Genomic DNA, 15,642 nt, shown 5'->3' with positions numbered 1-15,642 from the left:
CACCAGCAGTGTAGAAGTGTTCCCTTTTCACCACATCCCTGCCAACATCTATTGTTTTTTATTTTTTTGATTATGGCCATTCTTGCAGGAATAAGATGGCATCACATTGTGGTTTTGATTTGCATTTCCCTGATCATTCGTGATGTTAAGCAGATTTTCTCTTTATTTCCCATGCATGTAATAACAATTTCCATTTTTTTTTTGGCCAGAAGATATACAAATAGCCATGCAGGAGTGACCTCTGAAAGCTAGCTAGTTTGCACTGCTCAAAACGGGAATTCAGAATAAAGTGAGAGTTGGTCTAGGGTCAGCATAGCCATGTACGGTATCCAGTACCTGATCTCCTTGGAATTGATGTTAAATTAATTTAAGCTAAAAAACTTGCTTCAATTTACCATTTTCTTTCCTTTGGCAGTATCATCTGTATTTTACCCAAGGATGCTTTTTTTGGATGTTGTTTAAATTGCATTTCCGAGGCTGTCTGTAGGTGCTTACGTTTGGCTCAGGGGCTGAGATTTATTTTTTTCCTTTGAAAATGGCAGATTTTGAGAACTTCCAGAAAATGATTCTACCTTGAGGCTCTCAATTGGGTAGTGATGAATGCAGAAGAAGAGAGACATTCTTGTATTTTTTCCTAATTCTTCAGTAACAACTATTGCATCATTGAAGCATAAGGTTAGGTTCAATACCTGCTGAATGGCACAGATGAGCAGGGGTATGAGGAAGCCCTGGTGGGAAAAGATGACTACTCATAAAGCTGCTATACTGAACACTTTACAAGCATTATTTCATTTTGGCATCAGCTGGGCTGGGTTCGAACACCACCTCCATCATCTATTAGCTGCACACCTTGACCAAGGTATTTAACATCCTTATGCCTCAGTTTGCCTCTTGTGTAAAAGAGAGAAAATAATAGTAGCTACCTCAAAGAGTTCTTGTGAGAGTTAGCAAATGTTTTACACATAAAGCACTTCAAATACTTAGTACCTACCTCCTTTATAAGCATTTATAAATATTAGCTATCATGATTCGTTCTTACATGATTGCCACCTTTTTACAGATGAGGAAATTGACATTTAGAAAGATCAAATAATTTGTACAAGGTCACAGTTGGCAAGTGGCTGAGCCAAGACTTGAAACCAAGTGTTTCTGTCTCCTTTGCTTAGGTTATTGGCCATCCTATATTATGTTGCACAAAGGAACTTGTAGAGTAGGACACACATATTTATAAGCAATTGTAATCTCCAGCAAATAAATAAATAAATAAATACATAAATGGTGCTAGGATAGATTACATCTAGATGGGGAAATGGGGACATTTCAGAGAGGGGTAACATTTCTTCTTAGCCGTAGTATGAACAATGACAACACTGTCAGTCATATATTGACTGAATTGCATTTCCAGTTATTGGTTATGGGTGTGAACACCCATATTGGCTTGGGACTTTTTGGCTAGGATAGATTTGGCTAGGATAGATTACATCTAGATGGGGAAATGGGGACATTTCAGAGAGGGGTAACATTTCTTCTTAGCCATAGTATGAACAATTACCACACTGTCAGTCATATATTGACTGAATTGCATTTCCAGTTATTGGTTATGGGTGTGAATTTGGCTTGGGACTTTTTTTCCTATTTAAATGTTAAATTTGGAAGCATACCATGAAAATGATACCTCCAATGACTTAAATGTTGCTAAGACAAACTCAAAATCTCATAAAGCTCCTGGGAAATAATTTCTCTATGGATCTCGTGTTTGTTTTGGCAGGAAAATAATCCTTCCACTCACACAATTTATTAAATTTTGCTGATCTTATGACCACCTTCTATTCTTTGTCTTGTTTTTACACTTTCACAACCTTTAAATGTTTTAACCTTTTTTGTTTCATAAGTTGAAAATATACTTTATACCCCAATAAACTCATTATAAAATTGAAAAATTATAAATCAAATCATAGTAAGTTGGGGACCACTTGTATCTTAATTCACCCTTACAATAATCCTGAAAATAAGATATTGGGCTCATTGTATAGATAACATTTGGAAATGAACGATTTGCCCAAGTTAGAGAGCCAGGCTGAGGGCCCAGTTTCCCCTGAATCCAATGCCCTGCCCTCTCACTTCACACAGGGATGAATAGCTATGGTAGTCAGGGTTGAGGCATAGCTTGCATTGTCACATCCATGTCCTCCGGAAGTCATCAAATATTCTCTGATGGGAGAGCTGGGGTTCTTCAACATGCCAGGAGCTTATGTCTTGCAATGCCTGATGTTATGTTCAGGTCCTAAATTAATGGTTGCGCCTGATGCCTCTTCAAATATAATGGATCTCATGAATGGAACAGCTTGCTAATTCCACATGTGTCAATGAAAGGTTGACTTTATTACCTGCCCCCACCCCACCAGTTTTTTGGAGACAAGGTCTTACTGTGTTCCCCAGGCTAGGTGCAGTAGTGCAATTATAGCTCACTGCAGCCTCAAACTCCTGGGCTCAAGAGATTCTCCCACCTCAGCCTCCTAAGTAGCTTGGAACTACAGGTGTGTGCCACCACACCCCACAAATAAAAAACAATTTTTTTTTTGTAGAGATGGGGTATCACTATGTTGCCCGGGCTGGTCTTGAACTCCTAGCCTCAAGCCATCCTCCTGCCTTGGCCTCCCAGAGTGCTAAGATTACAGGGGTGGCCCACTGTGCCTCACCTATTTTCCACTTTTATGCCCCCCTGCCCAGTCCCATTGGTACATACCCTGGTACCTCATAGAAAATTTAGAAAGTAGAGAAATGCATAATGCAGTTAAGATATATATATATATATTTATAAACCTGTATTTGATACATCATCCAGAGACCACTTGGTTGTATGCCTCTTCTAGCCCCTGTTTTATGTACTTTCTTTCTAACCTAGTTGAATTTATACTGTATAAAATCATGCATCACTTTACAATGGGAACATTACTGAGAAATGCGAAGTTAGCAACTTTATCATTGTCTGAACATCATACAATGTACTTACACAAACCTAGATGGTATAGCCTATTGCTACTAGGCTACAAACCTGCACAGCATGTTACTATACTGAATACTATAGGCAATTGTAACACAATGGTAAGTATTTGTGTATCCAAACATATCTAAACAAAGAAAAGGTACAGTAAAATTATGATATTATAATCTTACGGGACCATCATTGCATATACAGCCTGATATTGACCAAAACATCACTATGTGGCAAATGACTTTATATGTTTTTACCTCTTAAAAAATTTAACTCCCCAGTGACTGCACTGGGTTTTTTTTGTTTTGTTTTTTGTGTGTGTGTTGGGGGGGAGGGGTTGTTTGTTTGTTTTGGCATTTTATAAGATAAATTGCAGAAATTTGAGATCCACTTAGAACAAATGGCTGATGTTACATCTTGTTTGATTTTCCAAGAATGTGTCTTATTCTTTGAAAAGTTTTGGATCTGACAGAGCAGTTAGAGGAGAGGATCTATCAGCTTTATAATGATCACATCAGGATCATCTAGGAAAAGCTCCAGGGGTTCACTCAGAAAGTGGCAAAGATCAGCCATTTGGAAACAGAGCTCAACCAAATTGGCCACAGAAGGAAACTGTGTACAAAGACCTGTGCATCCGGCCTGAGGTATCCCGCCTGAGCAAACTCAATGCGGAGGCTCTGCCTGAGGAAGTAGGGATGGCCCAGCTGAGAGTAAAAGTGAACAGAAACCAGGCAGCCAGCCCTGACCTCACAAGGCCACAGTCCTCGCAAGGCCCGTGGTGCTCTTGCCATCTCATTTGTGACCCCCTGTAACATGGTGTGTCCAAGCGGAGAAGCCAGACCACTGTCATTTCCCACCATTGCGTGATCAGCTGTGTGGTGACAGAAAGAACAAAATCCCCTGCATCCCTGCTGGTCAGAAACTGTCCTCTCCGTCCACAGCCCTGAGCCCTGCATCCCTGGTGTATGCCCCCCAGGGGCCTGGGCAGTGCTAACCTGGGTTTATTTATTACAGCAGAGCCTAAGACTCAGACATGGGCTAGACTACCACGTCCCAGTGACTGACGGCATTAAGATGTGTTCATTTCTCCTATGGCTGAAACTACTTCTCAGGTGGTTACCAGTAAATGCGGTCCCTACCACGTCCCCATGACTCAGAGCACCCAGATGTGTTCATTTCTCCTGTGACTGAAACTACTTCTCAGGTGGTTACCAGTCAATGCAGCCCAACACTATGGGGTCAGACGTGCAGCCTTCTTATTTTCCTCTCCCTTATTCTGCTCCAATGTCCAGCATAAGGCACTACCCCCGGATGGGATGGTCAGAGGGTGCACTGTGAACCCTTAATGTGAGGGGGGTCTGCTCAGGCAGAGACCAAGGGGGTCTCCAGGAAGTTGCTTCAATGTCACACTCCTTCTCTCAATAGATGTTTCTATTCCAAGGTAAATGGAGTCTGTTCTCATCTATAGTTAAAAGAGGACTGAGAAACTCTACAGAGAATTCCATCTTCTTTTTAAGGAACACATCTGAACAACTTCAGAAGGGAAATTCTGATATTTAAAAATCAGTGTCTCTCACTTCCCACTCCATCCGCTAGCTTCCTTCCTAATCTCAGAACACAGCATTCCCATGGTCCAGCCAGGCCTGTCTCTGGGAAGGGGTTTGAGAGCTTTGGGCCACTGGCTGGATGGGCTCACTTGCCAGCCATGAATGCCTGGATTCCCGTGACAGCTCTTTCCAGGATCGGGGTGCACATGTACCCTCACAGGTTTTCATGGCCTCTGAGTTCCTGATGTTCTGGACCATATGACAGTCATCAGAAACCCCAATGCCCCCCAGCATGTCTCAGGCCTGGCAGGCAATGTCCAGGCTTTTTTCATAGTTATTCCTCTTTAGCAGAGAGACCTGTCCTGGGGCTGCCTTGCCCTGATTCTTTAAGTGGCTGTACTGCAGGCAGGCGTGAAGGCCAAGCGTGACCTCAGTGAGCATGTCCTCCGACTTCTGAATCAGCTGGTGCCTGACCAACAGCACGCCAAACTGGATCCTGTGCAGGGTATACTGCCTGGCCACGAGCAGACAAGACTCAGCAGCTCCAAGCACGCCCCACATGATATCAGATCTGGCGTTGTTCAGGCAGCCAAACGGACCCTCCAGGCTGCCTGCACTGAGCAGCACGTCCTCCACCTCCATGCTGTCCACGATGATCATGCCCTTAGCAGAGGCCCGCAGGGAGAACTAGCCCTCAATCTTGGAGGTCAAGAGACCCCACATCCCCTTCTCCGACAGGAAACCCTGAAGGTAGCCATCTTCCAGCCCACACTACAAACAGGTTGGCCACAGGTGAGGTGGTGACCTAGGTCTCACTGGACGTTGGTGGTGATTCAGGTCCCATTGGTTCAGGGTGGACCCACTGAGGGTGTAGCTCTTATTCCAGGGGTTATGGCAGGTTCTGATCTCCATGCTGCCGGGGTCACTCCTGCAGTTGGGCTCTATGAGCCTGAAGGAGCGCAGGAGCTCCCTCCTCCTTGGCCAGCAGGGGGCAGGTATAGGTTGCCGCAAACATAATTGCAGTTTTTGTCATTAAAAGTAATGGCAAAAAGCACAATTACTTTTGCACCAACCTAATACTTCTGCCACTGCTCCTCACTGATGTAGGTGTAGATAGGGTGCATGACTAGAGGAGGACTAGACACTCATTGCCAACCTGCAGCCACTGTCCACCCACTCCAGCTTTTTTTTTTTTTTTTTTTTTTTGAGGCGGAGTCTCGCTCTGTCTCCCAGGCTGGAGTGCAGTGGCGCCAACTCGGCTCACTGCAAGCTCCGCCTCCCGGGTTCCCGCCATTCTCCTGCCTCAGCCTCTCCGAGTAGCTGGGACTACAGGCGCCCGCCACTACGCCCGGCTAATTTTTTTGTATTTTTAGCAGAGACGGGGTTTCGCCGTGGTCTCCATCTGCTGACCTCTTGATCCGCCCGCCTCGGCCTCCCAAAGTGCTGGGATTACAAGCGTGAGCCACCGCGCCTGGCCCACTCCAGCTTTCAGAGCAGAAGTGCATAGGCCACACATGAGACCCCAGTATAGCCATATCCTTTGGTGGTGGGGCCTAGTACACCCAGTTCCCGCAGCTGCAATATGCTCCTCCTCGTGAAAAACTTCAATGCGATTGGCCAGCAGGATGCCAGGCACGAGTCACAGCTGGTGGTAAGTGCGGAAGGTGTTCCTGATGAGGATCTCATCTGCCCTCGTCTGCTCCTGCAGCACCAGCAGGTCCTGCCAGTTACACTCGGGATGCGAGGTGCCTCAGTGCTTCTGACCCTGGGCATGACCCTGTCATCCTGTTCAGGGAGCCCTTGGATTCTGGGACAGAGTCCACCTGGGGCAGGCAGACAGTTGGGCAGGGGCTGCAGATGCACAGGACGACCAGGGTCCTTATACTTGACTGGTCAGCTCTGTGTCCTCCCATCTTTCTCAGTCTTGAGACCCACCTGTGCAGAACGCACAGGCCGGGTCTGTGGGCTCAGTAGCCCTACAGAGACGCCTCTCAGGGCCATGCAAGCAGGGGGCGAGGGGGCGGAGCGAGGACTGTGACCTGGAGGAGCTGGGGCGCCAGAATGGAGCTGCTCCCAGCCGTGGCCCTGGCCCCTGGGCCCTCCTGACCTGGTACCTCCCTTCGCCAAATATTTTAATCTTAAAATTCTTGGTGACAGTGGGTATTTTCCCAAAGATTTGTAAGCACCCACAGATTCCTGGCTTAAAAAAATATGTCTGTATTCCTTCAACCTATTAATTTGTCGAATCCTTTAGCTATCCATTCTTCACTTAGTCTTCTCACTAGTATGATCGTAACTGTTCTACGAAGAAGTTGGAGGAATTTTTGGCTCTGTTTCTAACAGATTCTCCACAATTTTGTTGATTGAGGTTTCAGGTGGCATTTATAAACAAGCAAGGGAATGACAGTAATTTATTGCTGCAAAATTACAGTGGGTTTGTAGTATCCTCCATCACTGTAATATTGGACTACCAAAACTCATGAGGAACAAAACACTCGCCGTGAACCATAGCACACCTCAACATGCCTACCGTTCTTTCCTTTCCCATTATACCACACACTTGGGGTTCCTAAATTGGTTGCATATCAGAATCCCCAGGGGTAGCTTAATAAAAGGAAAGATTGGCAGGCCCCACCACCAGGAAGTCTGATTTGGAGATCTGGGGTATATCTGGGATACATAATCAAGGGATGTGATGGAAAGTCATTGAGGTGAGGCTGGCAGCAGGCAGGGCTGCTATTTTACATGGGTGGGTAGAAAAGGCTTCTCTGAGGATGTGCAGCTGGTTTGTGCTAAGACCAGAATGTTACCAAGGTGTAGGTTCTATGAAAACCTGAGAAAGAGTGTTCCTGCAAAGGGAGTGGCAAGAGCAAAGGCAGGCACATGGGAGGTGTGTTTGTAAAGGAAATAGGGAAACAGTGTGACTGAGGGATGGGGACAGTGTCCAAACCACACCATTCCTTGAGGGCCAGCTGAAGGGGCTTACATTTCATTACAATTGTGCTGTGCCATGATCTGATTTATTTTTTAAAAAGATCACTCTGACTGCTCCATGGAGCATGGCATGAGTTGGAGGTATTTGGGAGTCTTGTTGAAAGCTGATGGTGAAGATGGCATCTAAACTGAAATGGAAGGATGAGTGGGAGTTGGACCAGTTAAGGGGGTGGAGGGTGGAGTGTTTCAGGAAGAAGATGGGCAAGTGCAAAGCCCTGAGGTGCAAAGATTGTTCTAGAAACTGACAGAAGATAAGGGAGGAGACACAGAGGAAGATAGGGTCCAGATGACGTGGCTTCCAGGATATAATGATAAAAAAGGTGAGTACAAAACATTAGCCAGGGTGGGCTGAAGGATCCTGACATCTTTTGAATGCCTACCTTGATCTAGGCATAGGTACTTTCTTTGTTATTGCTTTCAATGTAGTGCAGCTTGCTTTGATTTTTCCGAGATAATCTAGTAATTTGGATTTTGGTTTCCTGACTTTTAAATGTTGGCAAGCTAGTTAAAAAAATGTCTTTTTTAAAACCCAGTGTGAGTTAAATAAAAGATGCCTGTGGGCTGAATTTGGCTTGTGACTTCCAGTATGTGCTCTTTGAGCAGCATGAAAACCAACCCAAATGGTGCTTTTGTGCAAATTAGGAAAAGGTCTCCTTTGCTCTACACAGCTTCCTAAAGGAAAATTGTCATATTAAATTATATATGTCAATGATGGCTGTGATGAAAATGGCAGCACTAGAGTTGCGCAATGTACACAGTCTGCACAACTTAACAGCTTTATCTTTGAGCAAGAACAGGTGGGAAGAAGCGACAGGAAAATATGACATGGGAAAGGGCAATAGGCTGCTGGCGCTAACTGGCACTGGATCGTCAGAGCTGATTGTGCACATCTTTTCCCAACTCTGTGCTCACTAACATCATGAGAGCTTGAAATCCACCATAGTGGGAATATTTACCATGTAGCACCCTTCAGTAGTGGAGGCTGTTCGTCCTCTCTCATCCCTATGTCTAGGAACAGGGGAAAGAAAGGGAATGGCACACTTTTGTCTCCTTTTGCCTCTTCCAACCATTGCTACTCTGATCTTCAATTATCACCCCTTTTTTTGACACTCCCAGTAAGTTGCCCAAACCTCCTTTGCCTGACCACTGAGCAGATTTACTGCTAATTTACCCAAATGAGAGCTTTGGTATCTCCCTCCCACGCCTTTCATCCACTCCAAGGCCCATCGGCCCACAGGGATGATCCAGGAAGCATTGCAGTCTCACAGTCTTGTGACTTTATCAACTTCAAGGACATGTCACCTCTGCTCCACTTCAGACATGCACGACCACAGCCACATCTTGGATGACAAAGCCAACTTTGGAATAGCTGCGTCTTTGAAATGTGATTATGATGACACCTTTTCTGCAGGATTGAGGTAAGGATTCAAAGACGTTATGTCTGGAAAGCGCCTAGCAAATGCCTGGCTTATAATAGATGTCCAAGGAAGGTTTCTTTTCTTGCCTTTTCTTGTCTTTTAAAGACAGGAACACAATTTTGAAACCCTGATATTTCTTCTTCTTTTACTTTGCAGTATCACTTGACTTTGACATAAACAGTTGATATTTAGTAAACTTTCTGCTAAGTGACATCCTTAGGAATCCGTGCTCTTTCCAGTACTCCTGAGCTACTGGCATCCAATATTATTGGTGGCAATTGTGCTAACATGCACAACACAATACCCACTCTTTTAACTACAGAACATTCTTGCAGTACAGTGACACTGATTCTCATCTGATTAATATTTATAGTTTTTACTTTTGGCTAAATGCCAGGTATCTTCATCATGTGAATTTCTCTGGCTTCCCAGTTCTCTTTTGCTGCCTCTCTTATTAGCTTATTTGTGTGAGCATATCTTTGTTTTACCCAATCCAGGAGTCTCATGGATTCCTTAAGTCGCAAGCCTTCTACCCAGGAGGGGCTTTTACTGGGCAATTGTAACTAATTGTAAGTGGGTAATGAATAATTTTATGTAACTTTTAAGAAAAACGCTTGAATGCTTACATTTGAGAGAGTGTAGGGAAAGGGTTGTGACGGTTTTGATCACTGTTCAAAGATTGGTATGCCTGGTTAGTAAATGAAAGGAGTATTAGATATCTTTCAAACATGCTTCACTTTTTGCTATCTTTCTATAGCTTCCATTGGCTTCTCTTGGGATCCCAAAATCTATCCTCTGACATATGAACCAGCATTTAAGCAGTTTGCTGCAAAGGAATTTGTGTTTTTTCATAAACTTTTGCAAATGTGAGAATGTGTTAGCCATAGTAACAGTTAAAAGGCTGAAGTTTGTAATATATTATCATTTAAAAAGATACCGAAACTTAGATGTACCCGAGGTAAAATTATTTTCTTTGATGCAGGAAGGCCTTGCATATTAAGGATTCAATTTTCAAAATCTCTTTATTTTCCATTTCACCATGAATGTTACTGATCTAAGTTCTTATTATTTTGTGCTTGAACAATTTCAATAGCATTCTAACTGCTCTTTCTGACTTCTCCTTTCCTTCCAAACTCACATTCTTATGTCTGATAATGTTCAAAGATGACTCATTGCCAGTTGTACTGATGTTCAAACAGTATTTCAAAGGGCAGTATAGAGTCCCCAGCCATGGCTGGATGGTGAGATTGTGGGCAGGGGGCGTATCCCTGCTTCTATTAGGACAGCTCTATATGGATCAGTTTTATCCTGTTTGGGTTTCTTACAAGATTCTGCTTAAAATAAGTGTGCTGCTGTTGAACACTATTAGTCCTCAGGACAAAATCCACATTCTTGGCATGGTAGTCAAATCCCTTCTCAACATACCTCCAAGCCAGTGTGCCAGCTTCCTTTTTCTTCTCCATTGTTTTGTTTTGCTCACAGTTCATGGCTCACTCATCACTCCTTAAATACAGATGCCCCTCAACCTTTGTTCATACTGTGATATCTTTCCTTAAAAAACATTTTCCCTAGATTTGGTGTGGTATAATTGACAAAAACTTTATACATTTAAGGTGTACAATGTAATGATTTGATATATGTCTACATTGTGAAATGATGACAAGCTAATGAGGACATCCATCACCTCATATAATTACCATTTTTGGTGTGCGGTGGTGAGAACTGTCTTAGCATATTTCAAGTATGTAATACAGCACTATTAATTTTAGTCACCATGATGTATATTAGATCACCAGAACTTGCTCATCTTGTAACTGAAGGTTTATCCCCTTTGACTAACATCTCCCCATTTCCCTCACTCCCCATCCTCCTCGCTCCCATCATCTAGCAACTACCATTCTACTCTGTGCTTGTGTGAGTTAAGACTTTTTTTTTGTAATTTATTTTTATTTTCAGTTCTGGGGTACATGTGCAGGACATGAAGGTTTGTTACATAGGTAAATGTGTGCCATGGTGGTTTGCTGCATCTGTCAACCCATCACCTAGTTATTAAGCCGAGCATGCATTAGCTATTTTTCCTAATGCCCTCTCTCCCCCCACCCCACCTCCTGACAGGCCCCAGTGCATGTTGTTTCCCTCCCTGTGTCCATGTATTCTCATTGTTCAGCTTCCATTATAAGTGAGAACATGCAGTGTTTCTGTTTTCTGTTCTAGTGTTAGTTTGCTGAGGATAATGGCTTCTAGCTCCATCCATGTACCTGCAAAGGCCATGATCTTGTTCCTTTTTATGGCTGCATAGTATTCCATGGTGTATGTGTACCACATTTTCTTTATCCAGTCTATCATTGATGGGCATTTGGGTTGAGCTAGACTTTTTAATATTCCATATATAAGTGAGATCATGCAGTGTTTGTCCTTCTGTGACTGGTTTATTTAACCTAATGTCCTCTAGGCTCATCCATATTGTCACAAGTGGGGAGATTTTCTTCCTTTTTTGTCTGAATAATATCCCATTGTATATATGTACCACATTTTTATATACTGTGATATCTTTGCCTGGAATATCTTCCTCCTTTTGACTATTTGGAAAATGCATTATTCATTTGTTCATTCATGCATTCATCCAACAACTATCTATTGTGCATCTGCTATGTGCCATACCCTGTTTAGGTACCAGGGACTGCTATTATATAGCCAAATTTATGACATCTTCTCTACGACATTGCCCAGGCAAAATTACCTGATGTCTTCTCTGTACTTCACGATACTTTGTCATATTGATATTATTTTCTAGTTGATTGCATTGCTCTGATTCTCATGTGTGCTCTTCTCTTTTTAAGGTTGATATCCATATCTTTGTGAATATATTTTTCCCTCTCATAGTAGCTGATTAGATGTTCAATAAATGACTAGTTTTCTCTCTTTCTTCTTTTTTTTTTTTTTTTTTGAGACGGAGTCTAGCTGTGTCACCCAGGCTGAAGTGAAGTGGTGCCGTCTCGGCTCACTGCAACCTCTGCCTCCCAGGTTCAAGCGATTCTCCTGCCTCAGCCTCCTGAGTACCTGGGACTATGGGTGCGTGCCACCATGCCCGGCTAATTTTTTTTATTTTTTTTTTAGTAGAGACGAGATTTCACCGTGTTAGCCAGGATGGTATCGATCTCCAGACCTAGTGATCCGCCTGCCTCGGCCTCCCAAAGTGTTGGGATTATAGTCATGAGCCACCGTGCCCAGCCTTTTCTTTCTTTTAAAATCTGTTTGCACCACAAAAGAATGAGCTCTACAGGGATGGGGATCTTTTGTCTATTTTGCCTGACACGTGATAGGTACTCAAGGATTATTTGCTGAACTTGATGAAGAGTTCTTATTTCTGTAGTGAAACCAGCAGCTGTAGGAATAGTAACAGAGTAGACAAAGGGCATTTTCAGGTGTTTTTGGTGTGCAAAGCTGCACCTCTGTGATATTGTTGGGGTTAAGAGAGCACTGGGCATCCATAGCCACTAGCAGTACAGTCTTGGGCCAGTCACTTACCATTTTGGGGCTCGCTACCTTACCTATAGATAGGAGGGTTGGACTCAGCTCATCCCTTCTCTAAGTTGGAATCATGCCATGATTCTATGTATTTAGGAGTACCTTGTAGATTAAAGGGCATGTCTTCTCAGAACTCTCAACTTTAATTTATGGAAGTCATAATTAAAGTAAAACGGTAGGTAGAATTTTATCTTTGGAGCAAGTTTATACATACAAACCTTTTCCCTTTCATCTATTATGTCAAAGCCACAGATATTTTGATAGTTAACTTTTCGCTCTTGCATATGAATGATAAAAAGAAAGTGATACATTAGTGGAACTGTCATTTTCTGTGTGGTCACAGCAAATTAAAAAAAATGCATTTTAATAATAAAATTAGCCTGATTCATGGTGTTTCTATCTAGAAATTATAAAAGGATGAGAGAAGTTTTACTCGATGATCACGAGATTTTAGCTGGAAAAGATGAACACAGGGTCAATAGTACAAACTTACTTTTTTTTTTTTAAAGAAATAAGTGCAGAAAATGGGTTTGAGTTGCTAAGTTAAGTCAGAGAAAGGCTGTTGGCTTCCCAAGAGTTGCTAGACCTTTGAATGAGATCTAACAAGACTCAGACTCTTTAAAAACAAGCTTTTTTTTTTTTTTTTTTTCCTGGCTAGAAATATTTTAGATGTGGGTGTGTGGGGTAGGGGGGTGTCCATCCTGGGACTCAGGTGTGAATGTCCACTCTCTGCTGGTCCTGTGATTCTGCAGAAGTGTCCAGTAATTAGCTAGCCCAGAAAAAATATATATTATGAGTTGTGAAGATGACTTAACAACTCTTTGGTTCTGTGCAGCCTATGGACAGCTTATGGGCAGGAATTAGGGGGTGTTAACCAGTCCTTTGTTGAAGTGTGTGGACTCCTCAGGCAGATGAGAACGACCTTTGTTGGCACAGCTAAATGTCCTTGACCAGTCGGAGGTGGGGATAGAGATAGGGGAGAGCAGAGAGTAAAATTTCTCAAAAGTTTCTAACCCAAATAGCATGACTTTGGATTAAAAGTGTCCCCAAATGGCCACTGTCCCCATCTACAGCCTTCCTCTGCCCCCTGCTGTTGGCTGCATTATTCCCGGATGCACTACTCCTCTATTCAAAATGGTTTACAATTCCAGGCAGATGAGTAGGTGGAAGGGGGAGTTTCAGGATTTCTGGGGACTACTACCTCCAGAACTACCCCCTCCGTGGAAAATCAACCAGTTTTGATAAACATCGGGATCCCCCCTGCCCGCCCCCGGAAGAACAGGTGCCATTCATATTCTGATGTCGAAGGCTTCCCCAGTGCTTGGAGTCGTGCACAGGCCACAGTGTCAGATGAGAGAGGTGTGAAAGTTTTCTGTGACTTTGGTGGCAGGCAGTCACGGGGGAGGGTCTCACGGCAAGGCAGCCCCATTGTGGTTGCCCGGCGACTGCGGGGCGCTTGGAACCGCGCTGCGTCGCGTCCCCAGGACCCAGCAGAGTGCCCCAGCTCCCGCGGAGGAGGCTGCGGGCGGCGCGCCCGGACAGGGACCCTGCAGCTCCAGGTAGACGCAGGGAGCGCGGGACTCGCCCCCTGGCAGGTTGAGGCAGGGCTGGACCCTTTGCTCTCTGCTGCTCCCCGGGACTCCAGCCGCACCCGTGAGAAGAGGCAGTACGGGAGCAAAGGCCAAGGAGCGGCGGCAAGCAGCGGAACCCGTCGCGGTGGTCGCCGGCCCCCTGAGCGCGTCAACCCGTTTCGGGGCACTGGGGTGGGGGGCCAAGGAGCGCTCCGCCCCCGCCCCAACCCCCACCCCGCAGCCTCGGCCAGGACCCAGACGCACACGCTCCTTAATCCCCCGCCCCCCGTTGCCCCGGCGACGGCCCAGACGAGCAGGTGATGCATTGACAGCGAGCAGATGGTCCCCCGCGGAGGCGAGCGCGGCCCACAATGCGCCCCGCGCGGCGATGCCACCGCCGCCCTCCCCGCCCGGCGGCTCGCCGCCGCCCGCATGCTAATACGGGAAGGGGGAGGGGGCGGAGGAGGGAGCGGGGGAGGGGCCGGGCAAGGGGAGGGGCCGGGCGGAGCGGTGGGGGGCGGTGGAGGGCACGCCCCGCCTTGCTCTTTGCAGGCTTGCTCACCTCATTTTACTGAACGCCCTCCCCAGATCTCCGCACCAGGAAAGTTCCTCTCTTTACACGGAGAGACACTCTCCCTGTCCCGCTTCTCCCCCCAACCTTCCTCGCCCGCTCCAGCTCTCTTCTAATTCCCCCCAAGTGGTTAATTTCCATTGAGATAAACGCTTAACCCCTCCTTCAGCCCTCCTTACCCCTATTCTGCAGCCCCTGACCACATCTGCTCCCTGCTGGCATTTAATATTGAATCTTGGAAGACCAGAGGAATGGATTTACCACCGCCGCCCCCACCCTGTCCCTACTTCTAGAGCTGGCCTTGACACTTGCTAAATGTGTGTAGGCATATTATTTAGCTCACATCCCCCCTACACCCCGCATTTCAGGATCTTTTAGGCAGCTTCTTTTGGTCTTCCTTTCTGGAATTTCAAAAATAAATCACTCTTCTCCCTGTGACAACTGTGCTGCCCCCTCCCGGGAAACCCTCCCATTCACATAACCTCCTCCTCCCATTCATTCGACACCCCCTCCCTTCTTTAACCTATTCACCGCTGTGTGGCAAATTGAGGCGATCTTATACTAAGGGCATGAAAACTGCTAGGCACTATTCACAATTTTAATACTAACTTCATAGCTGTCACATAAATTCATTGCTGAGCCTACTTATAATGACCAAAAGGAACTTTAAGAGAAGAGGAAAAAAAAAATCTGAAGACACTGCCGTGGTGTCTTTCTTTGATTTGCAGGTGTTTTTTGAAACCATTACTACAGTAACTGCAGATAGTGTTTTTTTTTTTTTTATCTGCCACATAGAGTGCTTAAAAAAAAAAAACCCAGCCATCCTCGTCCTCTTTATTTTACAGTAGATAAAAAATGCCAATAAAGGCTTAAAAAAAGGAATGGAGAGAGAAAGAGAAAAAGAGACTAGTGAATAAAGTTGGGACAATACAGGGTCACAGAGCTGTCGAAACTAATGTCATAGTGTGGCTGTTGTACAGGCATACAGAAAACTTCTTGTTTCTTGATTTTTATGGAG

At 44.8% G+C, this 15,642-nt stretch overlaps 1 protein-coding gene across 8 annotated transcripts in view; it reads left to right on the top strand.

Moving 5' to 3' along the window:
* C13H12orf42 (chromosome 13 C12orf42 homolog) overlaps positions 1-15,642 on the top strand; it is a 222,569-nt gene that overhangs the window by 20,974 nt on the left and 185,953 nt on the right. The window contains exon 1 of one of the 8 annotated variants that reach the window (XM_055236284.2): positions 8,788-8,954. The exons of 5 other annotated variants lie outside the window; for them this stretch is intronic. The gene's annotated coding sequence lies outside the window, so the exon portion shown is untranslated. Of the gene's footprint in view, positions 1-8,787; positions 8,955-13,804; positions 14,042-14,173; positions 14,371-15,642 lie in introns of those variants that run through there. 2 more of the 8 variants (XM_055236282.2, XM_063614345.1) reach the window with 2 other exon arrangements.

This window comes from Symphalangus syndactylus, chromosome 13, assembly GCF_028878055.3.
Source record: "Symphalangus syndactylus isolate Jambi chromosome 13, NHGRI_mSymSyn1-v2.1_pri, whole genome shotgun sequence".
NCBI classification, from domain to species: domain Eukaryota; kingdom Metazoa; phylum Chordata; class Mammalia; order Primates; family Hylobatidae; genus Symphalangus; species Symphalangus syndactylus.
Note: the sequence above shows the minus strand (reverse complement) of the source record. Positions and strands in the feature narration are given on the sequence as shown.